The sequence below is a fragment of the Symphalangus syndactylus genome, chromosome 8 (genome assembly GCF_028878055.3).
Source record: "Symphalangus syndactylus isolate Jambi chromosome 8, NHGRI_mSymSyn1-v2.1_pri, whole genome shotgun sequence".
NCBI lineage: Eukaryota > Metazoa > Chordata > Mammalia > Primates > Hylobatidae > Symphalangus > Symphalangus syndactylus.
The window spans coordinates 51,715,698-51,742,930 of NC_072430.2; the positions used below are offsets into that span (position 1 = coordinate 51,715,698).

General features: G+C 40.0%; 1 protein-coding gene and 1 long non-coding RNA gene across 51 annotated transcripts in view; one reads left to right on the forward strand and one right to left on the reverse strand.

Moving 5' to 3' along the window:
• FUT8 (fucosyltransferase 8) overlaps positions 1-27,233 on the reverse strand; it is a 464,407-nt gene that overhangs the window by 299,440 nt on the left and 137,734 nt on the right. For 23 of the 50 annotated variants that reach the window (XM_063644471.1, XM_063644485.1, XM_063644495.1 and 20 more), the window contains exons 2-3: positions 18,939-19,034; positions 13,538-13,571 (exon numbers count right to left, since the gene is read on the reverse strand). The exons of 8 other annotated variants lie outside the window; for them this stretch is intronic. The gene's annotated coding sequence lies outside the window, so the exon portion shown is untranslated. Of the gene's footprint in view, positions 1-13,537; positions 13,572-18,938; positions 19,035-20,739; positions 21,083-27,233 lie in introns of those variants that run through there. 19 more of the 50 variants (XM_063644475.1, XM_063644472.1, XM_063644502.1 and 16 more) reach the window with 4 other exon arrangements.
• LOC129487761 (uncharacterized) overlaps positions 1-27,233 on the forward strand; it is a 57,741-nt gene that overhangs the window by 27,329 nt on the left and 3,179 nt on the right. The gene's annotated exons all lie outside the window — the stretch shown is intronic.

Genomic DNA, 27,233 nt, shown 5'->3' on the forward strand with positions numbered 1-27,233 from the left:
TCTTGGTGTGTTTTATTGCCTGTATTGGTTCTTCATGGACCCAAATAAAATTCCCACTAATACTTGTGACTTACCAATTATACCAACTATAGATGTCTCAAATTTAAGAGTTTAAAAAAAAAACCTGAGGTGGCCAAAGAAGTCATTTTCCCACAAGAGGAACTCCAGATGGATACAATTTTTAAACTTCATTTTAATTGGCAAATAAAAGTTATACATATGTATTGTGTACAACTGGATGTTTTCATATATGTGTATATTGAGGAATGATTAAATCAAGCTAATTAACATATCTATTATCTCATATATCCAACCTTTTTTTGTTTTAATAGTAAGGACACTTAAAATCAACTCTCTAGCTGGGCATGGTGGCATATGTCTGTAATCCCAGCTACTAAGTAGGCTGAGGCAGGAAGATTGCTTGTGTCCAGGAATTCTAGATAAGCCTGGGCAACACAGTGAGATCCCATTTCAATTAAAAAAAAAAAAAAAAACTACTTTCTAAGCAATTTTCAAGTATACAACACTTGATTATTAACTACAGTCAACCAAGCTGTACACTGGATCTCCAGAACTTATTCCTCTATATACCTGAAACTTCGTACCCTTTAACCACATCTCCCCATTTCTCCCCCAGCTGACAGCGCCTGGTAATCACCATTACATTCTCTGCTTCTGTAAGTCTTACTTTGTTAGATTCTACATATAAGTGAGACCATGCAGTATTTGTCTTTCTGTGTCTGGCTTATTTCACTTAGCATAATGTCCTCCAAGTTCTTCCATGTTCTTATAAATATCAAGACTTCCTTCTCCTGAAAAGCTGAACAGTATTCCATTGTGTGTGTATATATATATATATTTACATATATATATATATATACCACATTTTCTTTATCCATTCATGTGTTGATGAACACTTAGGTTGATTCTGTATCTTAGCTATGGCAAATAATGCTTTAACAAACATAAGAGATAAGATAATTTTCTATTTGTAAAGAGATCCACGAGCAGAACTAGAGTGCTCAGCACTTACGTGATGGTTTCTCAACACTAGGAGGCTTTTGTGCATATTTTATTGTTGCTATTGGTGTTTAAGGGAGCATTTATTTTCCTTTAAAAGTATTCCACATCCATAGAGAAAAAACTTGTAGTTTCTTTTCCTCTCCATGAAACGCTTTATTAAATGAGTAATTTGTTTGGATAACTGAGACAGTACGAATTATGTACCAGGTAGGAAGCCCCTTCAAAGTAAGAAAGAAAATAGTTTCTATCACCCTTTAAAATTTTTTAAATATATTTATTTACATTTAGGAGTATGGCTTTAAAGAAACTTCTGTCCTTCACATAACCCTCCAGTTCAAGTGTCCAACAGAGTCTGACTTGAAATTATCAAGTTACTAAACAAAATATTCTAATTAGCCTATATGAGGTACATGTCCATTCTCTGAGGAAGACTGACTTGTTTCCCTCCATCTCTACTTCTGTTCTGAGTATTATTAGTATGATCCTCCTAAACCAGTTTGTCCACATCCTTATAGCCTCAAAAGTAGAGAAGATCTCCTTTCTGCTAGATGCAGTTCTAAAAACCCAGGACAGAGCTGGTATTTTTGCTTACATATCCATCCTTGAAACAATAACTGTGACAGCAACAAGCTTCCATTTGGATCATGTTACTAGGGTAGGGATAGGATGAGTTTTCCAAAAGAGGCAAGTAAAAAGGGGTCTGTTAGTGATCTAGACATATTCTCTGGAGGAACTGCTGGCAGCCAATTAGCCAAACCAATCTGTATCAACTACAATTGGAGGGCAGGGGAGACTTAATGGACACATTGTTCTTTAGAAATTATATTTTTCTGGCCAGGCGTGGTGGCTCACGCTTGTAATCCCAGCACTTGGGGAGGCCGAGGCGGGCAGATCACGAGGTCAGGAGATCGAGACCACGGTGAAACCCCGTCTCTACTAAAAATACAAAAAAATTAGCCAGGCGTGGTGGCAGGCACCTGTAGTCCCAGCTACTCGGCTGAGGCAGGAGAATGGCATGAACCCGGGAGGCGGAGCTTGCAGTGAGCCGAGACTGCGCCACTGCACTCCAGCCTGGGCGACAGAGCAAGACTCCATCTCAAAAAAAAAAAAAAAAAAAAAAAGGGGGGGGTGGAGCCAAGATGGCCGAATAGGAACAGCTCCGGTCTCCAGCTCCCAGCCCCAGCGACACAGAAGACGGGTGTTTTCTGCATTTCTGCTTGAGGTACCTGTTTCATCTCACTAGGGAGTGCCTAACAGTGGGTTCAGGACAGTCGGTGAAGCGCACTGTGTGTGAGCCGAAGCAGGGCGAGGCATTGCCTCACTCGGGAAGCACAAGGAGTCAGGGAGTTCCCTTTCCTAGTCAAAGAAAGGGGAAACAGACGGCACCTGGAATATCGGGTCAGTCCCATCCTAATACTGCGCTTTTCCAACGGGCCTGGAAAACGGCACACTAGGAGACTGTGTCCCACACCTGGCTCGGAGGGTCCTATGCCCACGGAGTCTCGCTGATTGCTAGCACAGCAGTCTGAGATCAAGCTGCAAGGCGGCAGCGAGGCTGGGGGAGGGGCGCCTGCCATTGCCCAGGCTTGCTTAGGTAAACAAAGCAGCCAGGAAGCTCGAACTGGGTGGAGCCCACCACAGCTCAAGGAGGCCTGCCTGCCTCTGTAGGCTCCACCTCTGGGGGCAGGGCACAGACAAACAAAAACTCAGCAAGAACCTCCACAGACTTAAATGTCCCTGTCTGACTGACAGCTTTGAAGAGAGTAGTGGTTCTCCCAGCACGCAGCTGGAGATCTGAGAACAGACAGACTGCCTCCTAAAGTGGGTCCCTCACCCCTGAGCAGCCTAACTGGCAGGCACCCCCCAAGTAGGGACAGACTGACACCTCATTCGGCCAGGTACTCCTCTGAGACAAAACGTTCAGAGGAACTATCAGACAGCTGAATTTGTGGTCTCACGAAAATCCGCTGTTCTGCAGCCACCGCTGCTGACACCCAGCCAAACAGGGTCTGGAGTGGACCTCTAGTAACTCCAACAGACCTGCAGCTGAGGGTCCTGTCTGGTAGAAGGAAAACTAACAAACAGAAAGGACATCCACACCAAAAACCCATCTGTACATCACCATCATCAAAGACAAAAAGTAGATAAAACCACAAAGATGGGGAAAAAACAGAGCAAAAAATCTGGAAACTCTGAAAAACAGAGCACCTCTCCTCCTCCAAAGGAACGCAGGTCCTCACCAGCAACGGAACAAAGCTGGATGGAGGATGACTTTGACGAGTTGAGAGAAGAAGGCTTCAGACGATCAAGCTACTCTGAGCTACGAGAGGAAATTCAAAACAATAGCAAAGAAGTTAAAAACTTTGAAAAAAAATTAGAAGAATGGATAACTAGAATAACCAATGGAGAGAAGGGCTTAAAGGAGCTGATGGAGCTGAAAGCCAAGTGTCGAGAACTACGGGAAGATTGCAGAAGCCTCAGTAGCAGATGCGATCAACTGGAAGAAAGGGTATCGCTGATGGAAGATGAAATGAATGAAATGAAGAGAGAAGGGAATTTTAGAGAAAAAAGAATAAAAAGAAATGAACAAAGCCTCCAAGAAATTTGGGACTATGTGAAAAGACCAAACCTACGTCTGATTGGTGTACCTGAAAATGATGGGGAGAATGGAACCAAGTTGGAAAACACTCTGCAAGACATTATCCAGGAGAACTTCCCCAATCTAGCAAGGCAGGCCAGCATTCAGATTCAGGAAATACAGAGAACGCCACAAAGATACTCCTCAAGAAGAGCAACTCCAAGACACATAATTGTCAGATTCACCAAAGTGGAAATGAAGGAAAAAATGTTAAGGGCAGCCACAGAGAAAGGTCAGGTTACCCACAAAGGGAAGCCCATCAGACTAACAGCTGATCTCTCGGCAGAAACTCTACAAGCCAGAAGAGAGTGGGAGCCGATATTCAACATTCTTAAAGAAAAGAATTTTCAACCCAGAATTTCCTATCCCGCCAAACTAAGCTTCGTAAGTCAAGGAGAAATAAAATACTTTACAGACAAGCAAACGCTGAGTGATTTTGTCACCACCAGGCCTGCCCTAAAAGAGCTCCTGAAGGAAGCACTAAACATGGAAAGGAACAACCGGTACCAGCCACTGCAAAAACACGCCAAATTGTAAAGACCATCGAGGCTAGGAAGAAACTATAGCAACTAACGAGCAAAATAACCAACTAACATCATAATGACAGGATCAGATTCACACATAACAATATTAACGTTAAATGTAAATGGGCTAAATGCTCCAATCAAAAGACACAGACTGGCAAACTGGATAAGGAGTCAGGACCCATCAGTGTGCTGTATTCAGGAAACCCATCTCATGTGCAGAGACACACATAGACTCAAAATAAAGGGGTGGAGGAAGATCTATCAAGCAAATGGAAAACAAAAAAAAGGCAGACGTTGCAATCCTAGTCTCTGATAAAATAGACTTTAAACCAACAAAGATCAAAAGAGACAAAGAAGGCCATTACATAATGGTAAAGGGATCAATTCAACAAGAAGAGCTAACTATCCTAAATATATATGCACCCAACACAGGAGCACCCAGATTCATAAAGCAAGTCCTGAGTGACCTACAAAGGGACTTAAACTCCCACACAATAATAATGGGAGATTTTAACACCCACTGTCAACATTAGACAGATCAACGAGACAGAAAGTTAACAAGGATATCCAGGAATTGAACTCAGCTCTACATAAAGTGGACCTAATAGACATCTACAGAACTCTCCACCCCAAATCAACAGAATATACATTTTTTTCAGCACCACACCACACCTATTCCAAAATTGACCACATAGTTGGAAGTAAAGCTCTCCTCAGCAAATGTAAAAGAACAGAAATTATAACAAACTGTCTCTCAGACCACAGTGCAATCAAACTAGAACTCAGGATTAAGAAACTCAGTCAAAACCGATCAACTACATGGAAACTGAACAACCTGCTCCTGAATGACTATTGGGTAGATAATGAAATGAAGGCAGAAATAAAGATGTTCTTTGAAACCAACGAGAACAAAGACACAACATACCAGAATCTCTGGGACACGTTCAAAGCAGTGTGTAGAGGGAAATTTATAGCACTAAATGCCCACAAGAGAAAGCAGGAAAGATCCAAAATTGACACCCTAACATCACAATTAAAAGAACTAGAAAAGCAAGAGCAAACACATTCAAAAGCTAGCAGAAGGCTAGAAATAACTAAAATCAGAGCAGAACTGAAGGAAATAGAGACACAAAAAACCCTTCAAAAAATTAATGAATCCAGGAGCTGGTTTTTTGAAAAGATCAACAAAATTGATAGACTGCTAGCAAGACTAATAAAGAAGAAAAGAGAGAAGAATCAAATAGATGCAATAAAAAATGATAAAGGGGATATCACCACCGATCCCACAGAAATACAATCTACCATCAGAGAATACTACAAACACCTCTATGCAAATAAACTAGAAAATCTAGAAGAAATGGATAAATTCCTCAACAAATACACCCTCCCAAGACTAAACCAGGAAGAAGTTGAATCTCTGAATAGACCAATAACAGGTTCTGAAATTGTGGCAATAATCAATAGCTTCCCAACCAAAAAGAGTCCAGGACCTGATGGATTCACAGCTGAATTCTACCAGAGGTACAAGGAGGAACTGGTACCATTCCTTCTGAAACTATTCCAATCAATAGAAAAAGAGGGAATCCTCCCTAACACATTTTACGAAGCCAGCATCGTCCTGATACCAAAGCCTGGCAGAGACATAACCAAAAAAGAGAATTTCAGACCAATATCCTTGATGAACATTGATGCAAAAATCCTCAATAAAATACTGGCAAACCGAATCCAGCAGCACATCAAAAAGCTTATCCACCATAATCAAGTGGGCTTCATCCCTGGGATGCAAGGCTGGTTCAACATACGCAAATCAATAAATGTAATCCAGCATATAAACAGAACCAAAGACAAAAACCACATGATTATCTCAATAGATGCAGAAAAGGCCTTTGACAAAATTCAACAACCCTTCATGCTAAAAACTCTCAATAAATTAGGTATTGATGGGACGTATCTCAAAATAATAAGAGCTATCTATGACAAACCCACAGCCAATATCATACTGAATGGGCAAAAACTGGAAGCATTCTCTCTGAAAACTGGCACAAGATAGGGATGCCCTCTCTCACCGCTCCTATTCAACATAGTGCTGGAAGTTCTGGCCAGAGCAATCAGGCAGGAGAAGGAAATAAAGGGTATTCAATTAGGAAAAGAGGAAGTCAAATTGTCCCTGTTTGCAGATGACATGATTGTATATCTAGAAAACCCCATTGTCTCAGCCCAAAATCTCCTTAAGCTGATTAGCAACTTCAGCAAAGTCTCAGGATACAAAATTAATGTACAAAAATCAGAAGCATTCTTGTACACCAATAACAGACAAACAGAGAGCCAAATCATGAGTGAACTCCCATTCACAATTGCTTCAAAGAGAATAAAATACCTAGGAATCCAACTTACAAGGGATGTGAAGGACCTCTTCAAGGAGAACTTCAAACCACTGCTCAATGAAATAAAAGAGGATACAAACAAATGGAAGAACATTCCATGCTCATGGGTTGGAAGAATCAATATCGTGAAAATGGCCATACTGCCCAAGGTAATTTATAGATTCAATGCCATCCCCATCAAGCTACCAATGACTTTCTTCACAGAATTGGAAAAAACGACTTTAAAGTTCATAGGGAACCAAAAAAGAGCCCGCATCGCCAAGTCAATCCTAAGCCAAAAGAACAAAGCTGGAGGCATCACGCTACCTGACTTTAAACTATACTACAAGGCTACAGTAACCAAAACAGCATGGTACTGGTACCACAACAGAGACATAGATCAATGGAACAGAACAGAGCCCTCAGAAATGATGCCGCATATCTACAACTATCTGATCTTTGACAAACCTGACAAAAACAAGAAATGGGGAAAGGATTCCCTATTTAATAAATGGTGCTGGGAAAACTGGCTAGCCATATGTAGAAAGCTGCAACTGGATCCCTTCCTTACACCTTATACAAAAATTAATTCAAGATGGATTAAAGACTTATATGTTAGACCTAAAACCATTAAAATCCTACAAGAAAACCTAGGCAATACCATTCAGGACATAGGCGTGGGCAAGGACTTCATGTCTAAAACACCAAAAGCAATGGCAACAAAAGCCAAAATTGACAAATGGGATCTAATTAAACTAAAGAGCTTCTGCACAGCAAAAGAAACTACCATCAGAGTGAACAGGCAACCTACAGAATGGGAGAAAATTTTTGCAACCTACTCATCTGACAAAGGGCTAATATCCAGAATCTACAATGAACTCAAACAAATTTACAAGAAAAAAACAAACAACCCCATCAAAAAGTGGGCAAAGGACATGAACAGACACTTCTCAAAAGAACACATTTATGCAGCCAAAAAACACATGAAGAAATGCTCATCATCACTGGCCATCAGAGAAATGCAAATCAAAACCACAGTGAGATACCATCTCACACCAGTTAGAATGGCCATCATTAAAAAATCAGGAAACAACAGGTGCTGGAGAGGATGTGGAGAAATAGGAACACTTTTACACTGTTGGTGGGACTGTAAACTAGTTCAACCATTGTGGAAGTCAGTGTGGCGATTCCTCACGGATCTCGAACTAGAAATACCATTTGACCCAGCCATCCCATTACTGGGTATATACCCAAAGGACTATAAATCATGCTGCTATAAAGACACATGCACACGTATGTTTATTGCGGCACTATTCGCAATAGCAAAGAGTTGGAACCAACCCAAATGTCCAACAACGATAGACTGGATTAAGAAAATGTGGCACATATACACCATGGAATACTATGCAGCCATAAAAAATGATGAATTCGTGTCCTTTGTAGGGACATGGATGAAACTGGAAAACATCATTCTCAGTAAACTATCGCAAGGACAAAAAACCAAACACCGCATGTTCTCACTCATAGGTGGGAATTGAACAATGAGAACTCATGGACACAGGAAGGGGAACATCACACTCCGGGGACTGTTGTGGGGTGGGGGGAGGGGGGAGGGACAGCATTAGGAGATACACCTAATGCTAAATGACGAGTTAATGGGTGCAGGAAATCAACATGGCACATGGATACATATGTAACAAACCTGCACATTGTGCACATGTACCCTAAAACCCTAAAGTATAATAAAAATAAAAAATAAAAAAAATAAAAAAATAAAAAAAAAGACATTATATTTTTCATTAGGAAATAAAATATGTGTAACTGTGCTGACACATTCCTTCATATTCCTGTTAAAGTTTCTTCTTTTTTTAATTGTACTTTAAGTTTTAGGGTACATGTGCACAATGTGCAGGTTTGTTACATATGTATCCATGTGCCATGCTGGTGTGCTGCACCCATTAACTTGTCATTTAGCATTAGGTGTGTCTCCTAATGCTATCCCTCCCCCCTCCCCCCACCCCACAACAGTCCCCGGAGTGTGACGTTCCCCTTCCTGTGTCCATATGTTCTCATTGTTCAATTTCCACCTATGAGTGAGAACATGCAGTGTTTGGTTTTTTGTCCTTGCGATAGTTTACTGAGAATGATGATTTCCAGTTTCATCCATGTCCCTACACCACACCTATTCCAAAATTGACCACATAGTTGGAAGTAAAGCTCTCCTCAGCAAATGTAAAAGAACAGAAATTATAACAAACTGTCTCTCAGACCACAGTGCAATCAAACTAGAACTCAGGATTAAGAAACTCACTCAAAACCGATCAACTACATGGAAACTGAACAACCTGCTCCTGAATGACTATTGGGTACATAGTAGGCAGAAATAAAGATGTTCTTTGAAAGCAACGAGAACAAAGACACAACATACCAGAATCTCTGGGACACATTCAAAGCAGTGTGTAGAGGGAAATTTATAGCACTAAATGCCCACAAAAGAAAGGAGGAAAGATCCAAAATTGACACCCTAACATCACAATTAAAAGAACCAGAAAAGCAAGAGCAAACACATTTCAAAAGCTAGCAGAAGGCAAGAAATAACTAAAATCAGAGCAGAACTGAAGGAAACAGAGACATAAAAAACCCTTCAAAAAATTAATGAATCCAGGAGCTGGTTTTTTGAAAAGATCAACAAAATTGATAGACCGCTAGCAAGACTAATAAAGAAGAAAAGAGAGAAGAATCAAATAGATGCAATAAAAAATGATAAAGGGGATATCACCACCCATCCCACAGAAATACAAACTACCATCAGAGAGTATTACAAACACCTCTATGCAAATAAACTAGGAAATCTAGAAGAAATGGATAAATTTCTCGACACATACACCCTCCCAAGACTAAACCAGGAAGAAGTTGAATCTTTGAATAGACCAATAAAAGGCTCTGAAATTGTGGCAATAATCAATAGCCTACCAACCAAACAGAGTCCAGAACCAGATGGATTCACAGCTGAATTCTACCAGAGGTACAAGGAGGAACTGGTACCATTCCCTCTGAAACTATTCCAATCAATAGAAAAAGAGAGAATCCTCCCTAACTCATTTTATGAGGCCAGCATTGTCCTGATACCAAAGCTGGGCAGAGACACAACCAAAAAAGAGAATTTCAGACCAATATCCTTGATGAACATTGATGCAAACATCCTCAATAAAATACTGGCAAACCAAATCCAGCAGCACATCAAAAAGCTTATCCACCATGATCAAGTGGGCTTCATCCCTGGGATGCAAGGCTGGTTCAACATACGCAAATCAATAAATGTAATCCAGCATATAAACAGAACCAAAGACAAAAACCACATGATTATCTCAATAGATGCAGAAAAGGCCTTTGACAAAATTCAACAACCCTTCATGCTAAAAACTCTCAATAAATTAGGTATTGATGGGACGTATCTCAAATTAATAAGAGCTATCTATGACAAACCCACAGCCATTATCATACTGAATGGGCAAAAACTGGAAGCATTCCCTTTGAAAACTGGCACAAGACAGGGATGCCCTCTCTCACCACTCCTATTCAACATAGTGTTGGAAGTTCTGGCCAGGTCAATTAGGCAGGAGAAGGAAATAAAGGGTATTCAATTAGGAAAAGAGGAAATCAAATTGTCCCTGTTTGCAGATGACAAGATTGTATATCTAGAAAACCCCACTGTCTCAGCCAAAATGTCCTTAAAGTTTCTTTTAAAAAAATTAAAATTTCAGATGCTACATAACTAGCAATGCATAGCAGCTTCTAACTGCAACACTGTGCCTGTGAACAAACATTATGGAAAATGTGGAGAGCAAGAGAATTCAGGGATTTAGCAGTGGAGAGGTGAAACAGCACCAAGAGTTCAACCACAGAACAGGAAGCAGAAGGGAAGATGCCTTAGATGGCGGTGTGAAGGATCGTGGATTCAGCAATACATAATAAGAAAACCCAAAATAACTATGGCATAAACAAAACAGAAGTTTATTTCTCTCTCACATAAAATAATCTGATAATACTCCAGAGCTGCTCTACCATGACATAAATATACAGGGTCTTTCCAGCTCTCTATTCTACCATCCTTATAAGTATAGCCCCTATCCTCATGATCTAAGTTGGCAGCTGGAAAAAATGACAAAGAATGGTAAAGCTCTTCCTTTAAATAGACTTTTGGGAAATACCGAATACTTCTACTGACATCTAACTGACCAGAATTTAGTCACAAGGTAATACCTTGCTACAAGAGAACTTCAGAAATTTGTTCTTTCAGCAAGTGGCAATTGGGCCCTCTATCTAGGTTTCGTTAACTTGAGAGAAGTAGAGAATGAATATTTGAGGAAAAAAAAAACTGCCAATTTCTGTCATAACAGGTCAAAGACAAGAAAGGCAGATGAAAGTAGCATGTGAATGTAAACTTTCCTTCTCTAACCTCAAGCTATAAAATGGCTAGACTGAAATATTCTTGATATATTCTTACTTGAGAGAAGAAATGGACAAACAACCTTTGATTTTACTTTAGACAATTTCTTATCCCCTCTCTCCATATTATTATAAAAGCCCATATGAGAAGTAAAAGTGTGAGCCAAAATAGTTTGGGTCAAAGTTTTAAAACCTCCTTACTATACAGAGGTATGAAACCAACATGTCCAACAAACAGAAAACACCAAAGCAGAATTAATTTAAAATCAAAGAAAAAAATCACTATCACTATAAAGACTCTTCTACAGTTAAGACTTCTAAATTACTTCCTAGATCCAGAAACTCAGGCTAAACTCCTCTTTTTCACTCCCTACTCCATTGCTTGCTAAACCTCTCTCCTTGCATCCATAAAGCATTAATCTCCCTGGTTCTCTTTCCTTGCTGTTTTAAGGATTTTATTGTAATCACTATGGGTAATAACAAAAAAATCGTTAAGAAATTATGAAGTTTTTAAAATCTTATAAAATTATCTGGGACCTCAAATATTCTCATTTTACTGGGAAGAACTAATGATGTCAAGTAATATGAATTCATGTACTCTAGTCTCAAACCAGTAAATTGCATTTCTAAGACCCTAAACATTAGGTGACGTATTTCAAAGAGTCTTTCTTTAACACAAGCATGATATGGAGATGGCAGTGGTGGTGGTAGGGGTGGTAAGACCAAATTAAGACCTTTGGAGGTCCCAAGTACAGAAAATATAATAGTATAGCCCTCTATTCTCTCCCTACTAAATACAAAATAAAAACAATACTAAACAGCTAACATTTAATCCAATAAATTCTTATTTCTTTCCTAATTCTACTTCAGTACTTTTTAAACTGTTAGATAGTAAATGCTTTCAGTTGTTTTTCAAATTCTTTTCCTTCTGCTTTGCTGATACCCTAAGCTTTTGTTTGATATGCTGTGGCTAATCAGTACTAAGTGCTAATAAACAGAAGTAAAAGCAGTTGCAACTTGAAGAGGTCTGTTCTACATCAGATATTTTACATGCATACATGCATTATTTATAATTCTTGTCACATCTACAAAAAGGAGAGATTATCAACCCTGTTTTGCTGATAAAGAATGAACTCAAAGAAGCTAGACAAGATGCCCAAGGTCACTCATGCAGTAAATGGCAGAGTCGAGTACCTGAAGTAGGCCTTTATGTCTCCCAAGTCTGATCCATTAGACATACTGCCTTTAGGGCATTTCTTCAGAACTAGCTCCTGGACAAAAATTTAATTTCAGAGAAACATTGAAAAATGCTTTTTAAATGCATCATTTGGTAGTACTCAAATTTTCCATGGAAACTAATCACTGATAGTCATAGATAATAACTGTAAATATATAGTCCAGACTGCTACACTGCACAACTCCAGTAGGAAAAAAGAAAAAAAAATTTTATGTGAATGATGTCCCCTGGAATTGTGTGATACAGTTGAGTGTGTAACGCCAATGCTTGTCAAAGACCTTGTCAGGGCCATTTACTATTCTATTTTGGAAAAAAAACTATCTTTTTTTTTTTTGAGAGGGAGTCTCACTCTGTCGCCCAGGCTGGAGTGCAGTGGCATGATCTTGGCTCACTGCAAGCTCCACCTCCCGGGTTCACACCATTCTCCTGCCTCAGCCTCCCCAGTAGCTGGACTACAGGCGCCCACCACCACACCTGGCTAATTTTTTGTATTTTTAGTAGAGACAGGGTTTCACCATGTTAGCCAGGATAGTCTCAATCTCCTGACCTCATGATCTGCCTGCCTCAGCCTCCTAAAGTGCTGGGATTACAGGTGTGAGCCACTGTGCCTGGCCACTATCATTGTTTTTTAAAGCCAATAAGCATTCTCAGAATGTTAAAAGTTTTTGTTGTTGTTGTTTTGAGACAGGGTCTTGCCATGTTGCCCAGGGTGATCTCAAACTTCTGGGCTCAAGCGATTCTCCTGCCTCAGCCTCCTGAGTAGCTGGGATTACACACTTGTGCCATCAGGACCAGCTCAAGAAAGATATTTTACAGCCTGGGCAATACAGTGAGACTTTGTCTCTACAAAAAAATTAAAAACTAGCCAGACATGGTGGCACACACCTGTGGTGCCAGCTTCTTGGGAGACTGAGGTAGAAGAACTGCTTGAGTTCAGAGTCATCTGAGGCTACAGTGAGTGATGATCACACCACTGCACTCCAGTCTGGGTAACACGGCAAGACTCTGTCTTTTAAAAAAAAAAAGAAAAAAAAAGGAAGATATCTTAAGGCACACGAAAATAAAAATACACCAAAAGTCAATCATAAGAAAATGCAAACTAAAACCACATGATATATAACTATACACCTATTATAAGAGCTAAAATAAAAAAAAAAAGAAAAAGAAACAGATACTATCAAGTGCTAGTAAGGATGCAGAGCAACTGGAACTCTCAAACATTGTTGGTGGAAATGCAAAATGGTATAACCACTTTAGAAAACAGTTTGGCAGTTTCATACAAAATTACATATATGCTTACCATATGATCCAGCAATCTGCTCCTAGGTATTTACCTAAGTGAAATGAAAACTTATGATCACACACAAAGCTATACATGAACGTCTATAGCAGTTTTATTCATAATTGCAAAAAACTAGCAATAAACCAAACGTCTTTCAACAGACAAATGGGTAAACTAACCATGGTACATTCATACCATAGATTACTACTCAGCAATGTAAGGGAACAAACTATTGATACACGCAACATGAATGAATCTCAATGAATCTTCTAAGTAAAAGAGGCTGATCCAAAAGTCTATACAACTACAATGTCACTTACAGTTGGCCCTCCATATCCACTAGTTCCATATCTGAGAATTTAACCAATATGGACAGAAAATATTGCAGTAAAAAAAAATACAACCAAAAATAATACAAATAAACAACATAGTATAACAACGATGTATATAGTATTTATATTGTATAAGATATTATATTTAGAGATGACTGGAGTACCAAGAGGATGTGTGTGTATATGTAAACACTAGGTCATTTTACATAATGGACCTGAGCATCTGTGAATTTTAGTATCTGAAGGGGTTTTGGAACTAATTTCCCTCAGATAAGGAGGACAACCGTGTATGACATTCGGAAAAGTAAAACAGTAGCCATACAGAATAGATCAGCATTTTCCAGGGGGATGAACTTAGGGGGAGAGGTTAACTACAAAGGGGTAGCAGGAGTTCTGTGTCTTGATTATGAGGGTAGATACATATTATATGCATTTGCCAAAATCCATAGAACTGTGTATCACAGTGTGAATTTTAATGTATTAATGCATAATTTAAAAATGAAAAAAGTTGTATAAAAAATAAAGGAAATATGCCAAATTGGGAAAAAAGAAAAAAAAGGTTGGGGGGCTTTTCACTACCAGATCTACAAATGGTTATCCTCTGGAGATAATACAGCTGCCTCCACTGAGCTGTAAAGATAAAATGTAAAATGCTTAATACAGGCTTACCACACAGTAAATTCTTAGTTTAGAATTCTTAAATTCTAGTTCCCTTCCCTTTCCCTGCTTCTCTCTCCTATGTAAGTATTTCTCCTTCACTGTGTCTACTATTGCCGTTTCTTTTTTCTGCCTCTGTAATGGCTTCACATTGTTTTTGCTACTTCAGATTCCTTTTCCCTATTTCTCTGGTTAACAATATCTATCCTCTGGGGAACTGACACTACCCCCATTTGTGTGGTTCTGATGTTAATGTCAACGACATTCCCCACAGTGATTAGCCCAGAGATAAGCCTGTCAGAGGCCATCCTAGGAAACTAAGTTCTCAGCTGTCTGAGGCCATGCATCCTTGTCATGAAAGAAGCTTTCTAACACAAGCAGAAAATGAGGCCAACAGGACAAAAAGTAAAATGAAGCTAGAATACTCTGAAGACAGCATCTAAGTTCCTGGATCTGGTTGTTCCTGGACTTCTCCATCTCTATTCTTCCTATTTACATAGCCAATAAATCACCTTTCTGTTTAAGCCATTTTAGAATTGTTATTTTTAATGCTTCCCATTTTTAAATCACAAAATATTTGGCTTCTCTAAGGAAACAAAAATAGTAAATTATCTCTTTACTTGCTGTGGCCTTCAGTTATTTTCAGTATTAGTGGCTACTAATATCAAGATGTTACCCAACCCCACTGTAGGGCAATCCCACACGTTTGAAAGAGGTAGAAACAGCTGAGGCTGGTGGCACACATTTTTAGCCCTAGCTACTGAGGAGGCTGAGGCAGGAGGACAGCTTGAGGCCAGGAGTTTCAGGTTGCAGTGCTCTACGATCACATCTGTGAATAGCCACTGCGTTCCAACCTGGGCAACACAGCGAGAGAGAGAGAGAGAGAGCAAAAGCGAGAGAGCGAGAGAGAGAGAGAGCAAAAGCGAGAGAGCGAGAGAGAGAGAGAGAAAAGAGAAGGGAAGAGAAGAGGAGAGAAGAAAGGTAGAAATAAAAGATAAAGCCACATGTAACAACAGTAGACTGAAAACAGCTGCCTACTGAAGATTTACATTACAAATAGTGAAAAACCTTCAAGACAGCTTTTAATGCAAATTATATCAGGTTTTAAATCTTCAGTGCAGGCAGTGCTCACTTTTCATTACATTTTACCACTCTACTCACTCAAAGCTAGGTAATAAAGATATATGTTACTTTGTGTCATTCTGCCATCGCATGCTCATTCACAAATTTTAATCAATATCTGAAGAAACGCAATAGCATATGCGAATAGGAAAAGCACACAACTGCAGTAAGGATTAAAGAAAAAGTCGCACAAGTTGACAACACATAGCACACTCCTAATAAGCCTTTCTTCAGTTTGTCTTCCTGGAATGCCCCTACTTGTTTTTGATGCTAAGCTAATCATCACTATGTACCATATCCTACTAGAACTTCCTCTGCCACCTCACCCTTTATCATAGCAATTACCGAATTATAATTATATATTTATATGTTAGTAGTAATGAGAAAACCTAAACTGTTATCAAAAAAAAAAAATGAAACAGAAAAAAGCAGATGAACGAGATAAACACTGTAGTGATAGAATTCGTAGTTTTGTTACAGGATCCCAACATTTACCCAAAGGTAGCCGTTGGGTCAGGGTTTCTGCACTATAGTCTCTTCTGTGGTTGCCAAAAATAGGTTACAGGACAGAGAAATGTTACAGGAAAGAGGTCCCAATCCAGATCCCAAGACAGGGTTTTTGGATTTCACACAAGAAAGAATTCAGGGCGAGTCCACAGTGCAAAGTGAAAGCAAGTTTATTAAAGGCATAAAAGAATGAGCAGCCCCGGGGGCTGTTGGTTGCCTATTTTTATGGCTATTTCTTGATGATATGCTAAATAAGGGGTGGATTATTTATGTCTCTCATTTTTAGACCATATAGGGTAACTTCCTGACATTGCCATGGCATTTGTAAGCTGTCATGGAGCGGTGCTAATGGAATTGTAGTAGTGAGGATGACCAGAGGTCACTCTCATTGCCATTTTGGTTTTGGTGGGTTTTGGCCGGCTCCTTAACTGAAACTTGTTTTATTAGCAAGGTCTTTATGACCTATATTTTGTGCCGACCTCCTATCTCATCCTGTGACTTAGAATGTCTTAACTGTCTGGGAATGCAGCCCAGTAGGTTTTAGCCTCATTTTACCCAGCTCCTGTTTAAGATGCAATTGCTCTGGTTCACAGGCCTCTGACAGTTTGACAAGCGAATGAATCTGATGGGGAATACAAAGATGATGCACAATTCAAGTTTGGATAATGGGAAGGAAATGCCAATAAATTTAAAAAAAAAAAAAAAAAGGAAAGTAGAAAAAAATACATTTTAAAGGAAAAGAAAATTCAAATTTGAGTGGGTTAAGCATGATGGCATGACAATTAGATGACAATCTCTAGCTGGAAACCGACGTTCAGGAACTTACAGTATAGGGGTCACCTGGAAGAGATTCTCACTAAAGCCAAAAGAATAGGTAACATTTCAAGAAAAAGAATCTAGAGAATGAAAAACATGTAAGGCAAATACTTGAGAAGTAAGTTGACTTTGTAAATGAGCCAGGAGGACAGCAAAGTTATAAGAAGAAGGGAGGAGGAAAAGTGGTTCACAGTGTTAAATCTGAAGCAACAAGACTGATGAGTCCCCATTTGGCAATTCAGAAAGTCACTGGTAACAACAGAAAGAACAGTTTTAGTAAAAAAGAAGGTAACCAAATTGAAACAACAGACATAAATTGGTTTTTTCCTTTGGCCTGTTGCACAGTATTTAAAAAAAATAATAATAAGGAAAGGTTTTTGTTTAAGCCATTAAATCTAGGGTAGATTAAAATAAAAATGGTAAAAGAGTTAATGAATGATCCTATACATTCTAACAGTAGAAGGGATAAAAGAGGTAGCCATGAAAGCCTAAAGGGCATATTGCATATCCCTGACACCAAATGGGAGACAGAACTTACACAATTTAGAGAGAGAGGAAAGCAAAGCTGAAGAAGCTTCTGTTGGATAGTCTTGATCTTCTTACATTGGAAAAAAAAAAAAAGTAAGTGAACCTACAAAGTCTAAGAGCAGTACACTGGAATCAGGCCCTAGGAAGAAGTACAGTGGTGGCTCACGCCTGTAATCCCAACACTTTAAGAGACTGAGGCAGGCAAATCACTTGAGGCCAGGCGTTCAAGACCAGCCCGGGCAACGTGGCAAAACCCAGCCTCTACAAAAAAATACCAAAAAAAAAAGCTGGGCATGGTGACGCATGCCTGTAGTCCTAGCTACTCCAGAGGCTAAGGCAGGAGGATCACCTGAGCCCAGGAGGTTGAGGCTGCAGTGAGCTGGGATTGCGCCACTCCCCTTAGTCTGGCCAACAGAACATGACCGTCTCATTTGGAAAAAAAAAAAAAAAAGGCCAGCGCAGTGGCTCACGCCTGTAATCCCAGCACTTTGGGAGGCCGAGGACGGTGGATCACCTGAGGTCGGGAGTTCGAGACCAGCCTGACCAACATGGAGAAACCTTGTCTCTACTTAAAAAAAAAGAAAAGAAATTAGACGGGTATGGTGGTGCATGCCTGTAATCCCGGAGTTGCTGTAATCCCAGCTACTCCGGAGGCTGAGGCAGGAGAATCACTTGAACCCGGGAGCGGGAGGTTGTGGTGAGCTAAGATCGTGCCACTGCACTCCAGCCTGGGCAGCAAGAGTGAAAATCTGTCTCAAAAAAAAAAAAAAATTAGTAGAAAAGGTCTGAAACAGCCCCTATAGGAAGTGGAAAAGAATTGCCCATCAATGCAACCAAGTATTTTAGAGCACATTTTCTCATTAATTGCTCATCTCATTTTTTACTTAACTTGTAGAAGGATACAAATTCTTCAGTCTATTTGATCTGATATCCCTTTTTTAAAGAGAGCCTTCTATATCCCATCTAATGATGTTCTGTATGTACTTTTCCATTGTAAATTACCCCATCTATTCTTTGCTATGTTACAAAACTTTTAATTATTCTTCCTGCTTTAATGTGGTTCTAGTCTTGCTCTCATGCTCTGTACAAATATCAAAGTAATATTTGATTACTCAAGAAATCCTTAATGTCTATTTTCTTAAAGACAAGTATTCAAGAGAACTATATAAAAGAAAAGGAATTCTAAACCTAGAAATGGCTGTATCTTCTGACAGCTGCTCATTTACTATTATGACTAAAAATAAAAATTCCCCAGGAAAATATGAATGATGATCTTTAATATTTTGAAGCTTCAGAAGTAATAGAAAAGTGTCTCTTTTCATTTACATTGACATTTTTCCAATTATACAACTCATATTTCAGTATTTTATATACATTAAAAATTCAGTGGGACTTTTAAAATAAATATGGCATAACACATTTTCAAAACAACATTCTTGGCTGGTGCAGTGGCTTACCTCTGTAATCCCAACATTTTGTGTGGCCGAGGTGGGCAGGTCGCTTGAGCTCAGAGTTCGAGACCAGCCTGGGCAACACAGAGAAACCCTGTCTCTCTACAAAAAATATATATAAAAAAAAAAAAATTAGCTGGGCGTGGTGGTATGTGTCTACAGTCCCAACTACTCAGGAGGCTGAGCTGGGAGGATAGATTCTGCCCCAGAGGTCAAGGCTGCAGTAAGCCATGAAAGCACTACAGCACTACAGCCTGGGCAACAGAGTGATATCCTATCTCAAAAAAAAAGATTCTTGCAATAAATACAGTCGCCACGGAGAGTTCTACACTTATTTCCATAACACTGACACTGACATTTCATAAAAAGCTTTGGGATTCAACTTTTGTAACTGCTTTAAAGTCTCTTTTAAGTCTTTTTTTTTTTTTTTTTTTTTTTTTTGAGACAGTCACACTCTATTACCCAGGCTGGAGTGCAGTGGTGCAATCTCAGCTTACCGGTAGCCTTGACCTCCCATGCTCAAGTGATCCTCCCATCTCAGCCTCACAAACGGCTGGGCCTACAAGCACACACCACCATACCCGGCTAATTTTTTAATTTTTTGTAAAGATGGGGTCTCACCATGTTGCCCGGGCTGATCTCAAATTCCTGGGCTCAAGCAATCCTCCCATCTCAGCCTACAAAGTGCTGTGATTACAGGCATGAGGCACCACGCCTGGCCTGCTTTAAAGTCTTAATATAACGTTTATCATATTGTCAGAAGTGACAAATCTTCATATAATAAACATAGTTTTGATTTGGAGATATCTGTTAACAAAAAGTGGTTTACCTACATTAGAAATGCTACTTTTGAACAAAAAGTGTGACTCTAAAACATGAAACAAATTTTCTTATGCTGCTGTAATGACACCATCATTAAAATATATTTATAGCTACATTCCCCTCCTCCAGTGTCTGCTCTGTGGGTTATCACTCATATGCTCTAGTATGTTGGGTAAAAATAAAGTTCAATCATTTAATAGCCATACTTCCTACTACTGTAGGTAAAATAACAAGCCCTGAAGGTTTCTAAAAGTCAAATTATTGATTATTTGAAAGCAGTTACAACACTGATTTTTAAATTTAGGCAGCTGTGATTCGATTCTCTTTTTTTATACTATACTGAAAATGAACATTACTCTTTTAGCATATACCTGACACCAGCCTACTCAGTCAGTTGTCCACTCCTGTTACAAACACACACATATACACATGAATACTCCTATTTTTTAAATCCCCTATACATGTATTGTTTTCCTAGTTTATAACCTGAATGTTACCTGTCAGCTTTTCCTCTAGGACAATCTTCCCAATGACAGTCATGCACTTTCTTTCGTTCTTCTTGAAAAACAATCTAACCCCACTTGACTACCTTGAGTGCAGCTTGGCACAAACTTCACTGAAATTGTTCCACCCCACTTTCTACTCCCAAAATAAAAAACTAAAACAGCATAGTCTTGTACTTCTCTTCATAACAAGTTTCAATCACTTTTGAAGCTCTACCTCACAGAATTATTCAACTATGGCTTTGTTTTCGTCAAAAATCTTTATTAAGTCAGCATTTAAGATTATTCCCATCCTCAGAGTTGTATGCATGAACTAAGAAATGCCCAAGAAAATGTTTAATCACCCATCTTGATTCTTCCAGACAATCCCAAATTTGTTCATTGCTGAATCATCCATTAGACCATGTCTTAGTCTGTTTGGGCTGATGTAACAAAATACCTTAGACTGGGTAACTTATAAATGACAGAAATTTATTGCTTACAGTTCTGGAGGCTAGGAAGTGCAAGATCAAGATTTGGCGTCTGGTGAGGGCTCACTCTGCTTCATAGATGGCATCTTCTCACTGAGTCATCACATGGCAAAAAGTGGGGATTCAAGCTCCCTCAGGCCTCTTAGTAAAGGCACTAATCCGATTCCTGAGAGCTCTGCCCTCACGACGTAAGTACCTCCCAAAGGCCCCGCCTCTTAAAACCATCAAAGTGAAGGTTAGGTCTCACCGGGCGCGGTGGCTCATGCCTGTAATCCCAGCACTTTGGGAGGCCGAGGCGGGCGGATCACGAGGTCAGGAGATGGAGACCATCATGGATAACACGGTGAAACCCTGTCTCTACTAAAAATACAAAAAAAAATTAGCCAGGCGCGGTGACGGGCGCCTGTAGTCCCAGCTACTTGGGAGGCTGAGGCAGGAGAATGGCGCGAACCCGGGAGGTGGAGCTTGCAGTGAGCCGAGACAGCGCCACTGCAGTCCCGCCTGGGCGAAAGAGCGAGACTCCGTCTCAAAAAAAAAAAAAAAAAAAAAAAGGGAAGGTTAGGTCTCAACATAAGAATTCTGAAGAGACATTCAGACCATAGCTGACATAAGCCTCATTTTTTTGATCCAGAAAAAGACACATACACACAGTGGCTACATTTAAGAGGAAGAGTTAATGTACCTTTTAAGAAAAGGTCAGTCAATGTCTACCCAGCTGTGAAAAGTGGGATATAAAAAAGTCAAAATAATTCATTTTATGGAAGAAAAAGCAAAGGCCGAGAGTGGTTAACCCATGTTTATATATTTGGTGGCAGAGCCAACACTAGCATCCAAGTCTCCTGATTCCAAGTTCAAAGCTTTTGTACTTTATTCATTCACTCCCATTACTAAACACAATTATGCTAAATGAAAGGAGGAGTACACAAAAGACTACATATTGTATGACTCCATTAATATTAAAAATCAAGAAATGGCAAAACTATGGAGACAAAAAGCAGATCAGTGGTTGCCTGGGGCTGGGGATAGGCATAGAGACTGCAAATGGACAAGAATGAGTTTTTTGGAAGATGAAAGTTTTCTAAAACCGGATTGTGATAATTGTTGCACAACTGTATAAGTTTACTAAAACTTGAACTATGAATGTTATGGTATATAAATTATACCTTAATAATGCTATTTTTAAAATTACTAAGAAGGAATTCAGTATATAAGGAACTCAACTCAATAGCAAGAAAACAAATAATGCAATTTAAAAATGGGCTACAGACCTAAATAGACATTTCTCAAAAGAAGACATATAAATGGCCAACTGGTGTATGAAAAAATACTGATTAACCATCACAAAAACGCAAATCAAAACCATAATTCTGTATCACCTCACGCCTGTTAGAATGGCTATTCACATAAAGACAAAAGATAAGTATTGATGAGGAAGTGGAGAAAAGGGAATCTTGTACACTGATGGTGGGAATGTAAATTGGGACAGCCATTATAAGAGAACAGTGTGGAGGTTCCTCAAAATATTAAAAATAGAACTACCATATGCTCCAGCAATTCCACTTCTGGGTATACATCCAAAGGAAATGAAATCAGTATGTCAAAGAGGTATCTGCACTCCAATGTTCATGAAAGCATTATTCATATAGATAAGATATGGAGTCAACGTAAGTGCCCACCAATGGATAAATGGGTACAGAAAATGTGTTATGTAGGCCAGGTGCGGTGGCTCACGCCGGTAATCCCAGCACTTTGGGAGGCCAAGGCAGGCAGATCACGAGGTCAGGAGATTGAGACCAACCTGGCTAACACGGTGAAACCCCGTCTCTACTAAAAATACAAAAACAAAATTAGCCGGGCATGGTAGCGGGCACCTGTAGTCCCAGCTACTGGGGAGGCTGAGGCAGGAGAATGGCCTGAACCCGGGAGGCAGAGCTTGCAGTAAGCCAAGATCGCACCACTGCACTCCAGCCTGGGCGACAGAGACAGACTCCATCTTAAAAAAAAAAAAAAAGAAAGAAAATGTGTTATGTGTGCATGTGTGTGTGCATGCATACACACACAGGATTCATATTCAGCTTTTAAAAAGTAAGACAATCCTGTTGGAGTTTAAATATGCCATTCTGACATATTGACTATTTTGAGTCAAAGGCACTTGAAAAACAGCAGGTGTAAGAAGAGCACTCTGACCTTTCTTCTATTTCTTAAAAGCAGATGAAATTCCCATGTGAAAGATGTCCTCCTTAAACTAAAAGGAAAGCAACATTTTTATCATCAAGGACGGGATATGGAGACGAAGAGAATTCCATACAGACTTTGTTAAAATAACTTCTATCTTTTAAGCCTCCCCATATAATCCAGTTTATTTTTCACAAGTTACTATCCTTTGTCCAATTCAGTATGTAAGTATTCAATTCTAACTGTATCTTTGGGTCTTTGTTTCCTTATGAGGGCTCCTGTGCCTCATAAAACTTGTATTGAATAAATCTGTGTGCTTTTCTCCTGATAATCTATCTTACGGTAATTTAACTGTGAGGCCAAGCAAAAAAAAAACAAAAAAAAAAACTTTAAAAAGTTGGAGGTAAAGTTTGCCTCCCCTTTACACTGTTATCTGCAAATAACATGGATGAACCCGAAGGACATTAAGCTAAGTAAAATAGGACTGGCAGAAAAAGACAAATACACGTACTACATGATCTTACTTATATACGGAATCTACAAAAGGTGAACTCATAGAAGCAGAAAACAGAATGGTGGTTGCCAAGGGCTAGGGTGAGGAGGAAATGGGGAGATGTTGGCCAAAGGGTTATTCAGGATGAGTAAGTTCTAGAGATCTAATGTACAGCATGATGACCACAGTTAATAATATTTATTGTACACACTAAATCTGCTAAGAAAGTAGATTTTTTTTTTTTTTTTTTTTTTTGAGAAGAGTCTTGCACTGTCACCAGGGCTGGAGTGCAGTGGTGTGATCTCGGCTCACTGCAACCTCCGTCTTTCAGGTTCAAGCAATTCTCCTGCCTCAGCCTCCCAAATACCTAGGATCACAGGGGCCCACCACCACACCTAGCTAATTTTTTGTATTCTTAATAGAGACGGGGTTTCACTATGTTGGCCAGGCTGGTCTCAAACTCCTGACCGCGTGATTCGCCTGCCTCGACCTCCCAAAGTGTTGGGATTACAGGCGTGAGCCACAGCACCCAGCCAGAAAGTAGATTTTAAATGTTCTCACCACACACACACACACACACACACACACACACACAAATAACTATGTGAGGTGATGGATGTGTTAATTACCATGATTGTGGTAAACATTTCACAATCTACACATATACCAAAACATCAAGTTGTACACCTTAAATATATACAATTTTTATTTGCCAATTATACCTCAATAAAACCAGTGGGAAAAAGAAGAACATTTCATGTTTAAAAAAAAAAAAAAGGCCGGGCGCAGTGGCTCACACTTGTAATCCCAGCACTTTGGGAGGCCGAAGTGGGCGGATCACGAGGTCAGGAGATCGAGACCACGGTGAAACCCCGTCTCTACTAAAAATACAAAAAATTAGCCGGGCGTGGTGGCGGGCGCCTGTAGTCCCAGCTACTAGGAGAGGCTGAGGCAGGAGAATGGCGTGAACCCGGGAGGCGGAGCTTGCAGTGAGCCAAGATTGCGCCACCGCACTCCAGCCTGGGCGACAGAGCGAGACTCCGTCTCAAAAAAAAAAAAAAGGCTGGGCATGGTGGCTCATACCTGTAATCCCAGCACTTTGGGAGGCCAAGGCGGGCGGATCACCTAAGGTCGGGAGTTCTAGACTAGCCTGACCAACATGGAGAAACCCCGTCTCTACTAAAAATACAAAAAAGTTAGCTGGGTGTGGTGGTGCATGCCTGTAATCCCAGCTACTTGGGGGGCTGAGGCAGGAGAATCGCTTGAACCCAGAAGGTGGAGGTTGTGGTGAGCCGAGATCGTGCCATTGCACTCCAGCCTGGGCAACAAGAGTGAAACTCCGTCTCAAAAAAAAAAAAAAAGAAACTCCAATTTTTTTCTAAAATTTTTAGCTTTAAACTCTTAGAGCTCTCAGGGCTTAAAACTTGAACAACACAGGTTTGAATTTTGAGGGTCCACTCATATGCTAATGTTTTTCAATAAATATATTGATAAATCCGGGGGAGATTCGTGACAATTTGAAAAAATTCATAGACGAACCATATAACCTAGAAATATCAAAAAAGTAGGCCATGTGCAGTGGCTTACACCTGTAATCCCAGCACTTTGGGAGGTCGAGGCAGGAGGATCACGAGCACTGGAGTTCAAAACCACCCTGGGCAAGTGCAACATGGCAAAACCCTGTCTCTACAAAAAACACAAAAATAAGCCAGGCATGGTAGCATGCACCTGCAGTCCCAGCTACTCGGGAAGCTGAAGTGGGAGAATCACTTGAGTCAGGAGGCAGAGGTTGCAGTGAGCTATGATTGAATCATGACATTCCAGCCTGAGTGACAGAGTGAGACCCGTGGTCAAAAAAAGAAAAAGACGAGAGGCTGAGGTAGGAGAATCACCTGAACAACAGAGGTGGAGGTTGCAGTGAGCCGAGATCATGCCACTGCATTCCAGCCTGGGTGACAGAATGAGACTTTATCAAAAAAAAAAGAAAAATAGAAAGAGGTATGTCATGAATGCTTAAAATATATGTAGATACTAGTCTATTTTATCATTTACTACTACAAAATATATACAAATCTATTATAAAAAGTTAAAAATTGTCACAACTTACACCACACGCTTAGCCACACACAGTGCCATTTGAAACTGAGAGAAACCCTGTCTCAAAAAAGTAAAGATGCAGTATTAAATCATACCTACATAAATTTAACTGTACTACACCCTGTACTATTGAAATAATTTTGTAGCCACCTCCTATTGTTAATGAGGTGAGCTCGTGTGAATATTTGCTTAAAGTACCATGTGACATTAATCATCTCCAAGCAAGCAGTTCATCTTTCCAATAAATTGTATATTCCAGTAAAAAAGTGATCTCTCGCAGTTTCATTATGTTTAGTATGATACTATAAACCTCAAATGACACCTAAGTGCCACTAGTGATGCCGGAAGTGCTCCCAAGAAGCAGAGAAAAATCATGGCATTACAAGAAAAAGTTGAATTGCTTGATATATACTGTAGATTGAGGTCTGCAGCTGCAGTTGCCCACCACTTCAAAATAAATGAATCCAGCATAAGGGCCATTGTAAAAAAAGAATTCATGAAGCCATTGCTGAAGGCACACCAGCAGATGCAAGAATCGTGCATGTTTTGTGAAATAGTTTTTTTATCTCATATTGAAAATGTAGCTTTTATAGGGATACAGGATTGCTATAAAGGCATCCCTATAAACTTTAATAAGTTTCAAGAAAAAGCAAAGTCATTATACAACAACTTGAAACAAATGGAAGGCAAAGGATCTAAAGCTGAAGAATATAATGCCAGCCAAGGATGGCTTGATAATTTTAGACAGAGTTTTGGCTTTAAAAACGTCACAATAACAGGAGAAGCAACTTCTGCCAACCAAGAGGCAGCAGACGACTTTCCAGATGCCATTAAGAAAATCATTCACTTAGGCCGGGCACAGTGGCTCATGCCTGTAATCCCAGCACTTTGGGAGGCCGAGGCGGGCAGATCATGAGGTCAGGAGATTAAGACCATCCTGACTAACACAATGAAACCCTAGTCTCTACTAAAAATACAAAAAATTAGCCCAGCATAGTGGCAGGCACCTGTAGTCCCACCTACTCGGGAGGCTGAGGCAGGAGAATGACATGAACCCAGGAGGCGGAGCTGGCAGTGAGCCAAGATTGCACCACTGCACTCCAGCCTGGGCAACAAAGCCAGACTCCATCTCAAAAAAAAAAAAAAGAAAAGAAAAGAAAATCATTCACTTTGGGAGGCCAAGGTGGGCAGATCACGAGGTCAGGAGTTTGAGACCAGCCTGGCCAATATGGTGAAACCCCATCTCTACAAAAAATACAAAAATTAGCCAGGTGTGGTGGTGCGCACCTGTAGTCCCAGCTACTCAGGAGGCTGAGACAGAAGAATCACTTGAACTTGGGAGGCGGAGGTTGCAGTGAGCCGAGATCGCACCACTGCACTCCAGCCTGGGCGACAAAGTGAGACTTGGTCTCAAAAAAAAAAAAAAAAAAAAAAAGAAAGAAAGAAAGAAAATCACGAGGAGGCTGGGTACAGTGGCTCATTCCTGTAATCCCAGCACTTTGGGTGGATGAGGCAGGAGGATCGTTTGAGTCCAGGAGTTCAAGATCAGCCTGGGCCTGGGCAATACAGTGAGACCCTGCCTCTACAAAAAACATTTTTTTAATTAGCTGGGGGGAAGGCATAATGGTTCACACCTGTAATCCCAGCACTTTGGTAGGCCCAGGTGGGAAGATCACCTAAGGCCAGGAGTTTAAGACCAGACTAGGCAACATAGTGAGACCCTGTCTCTACAAAAAAATAA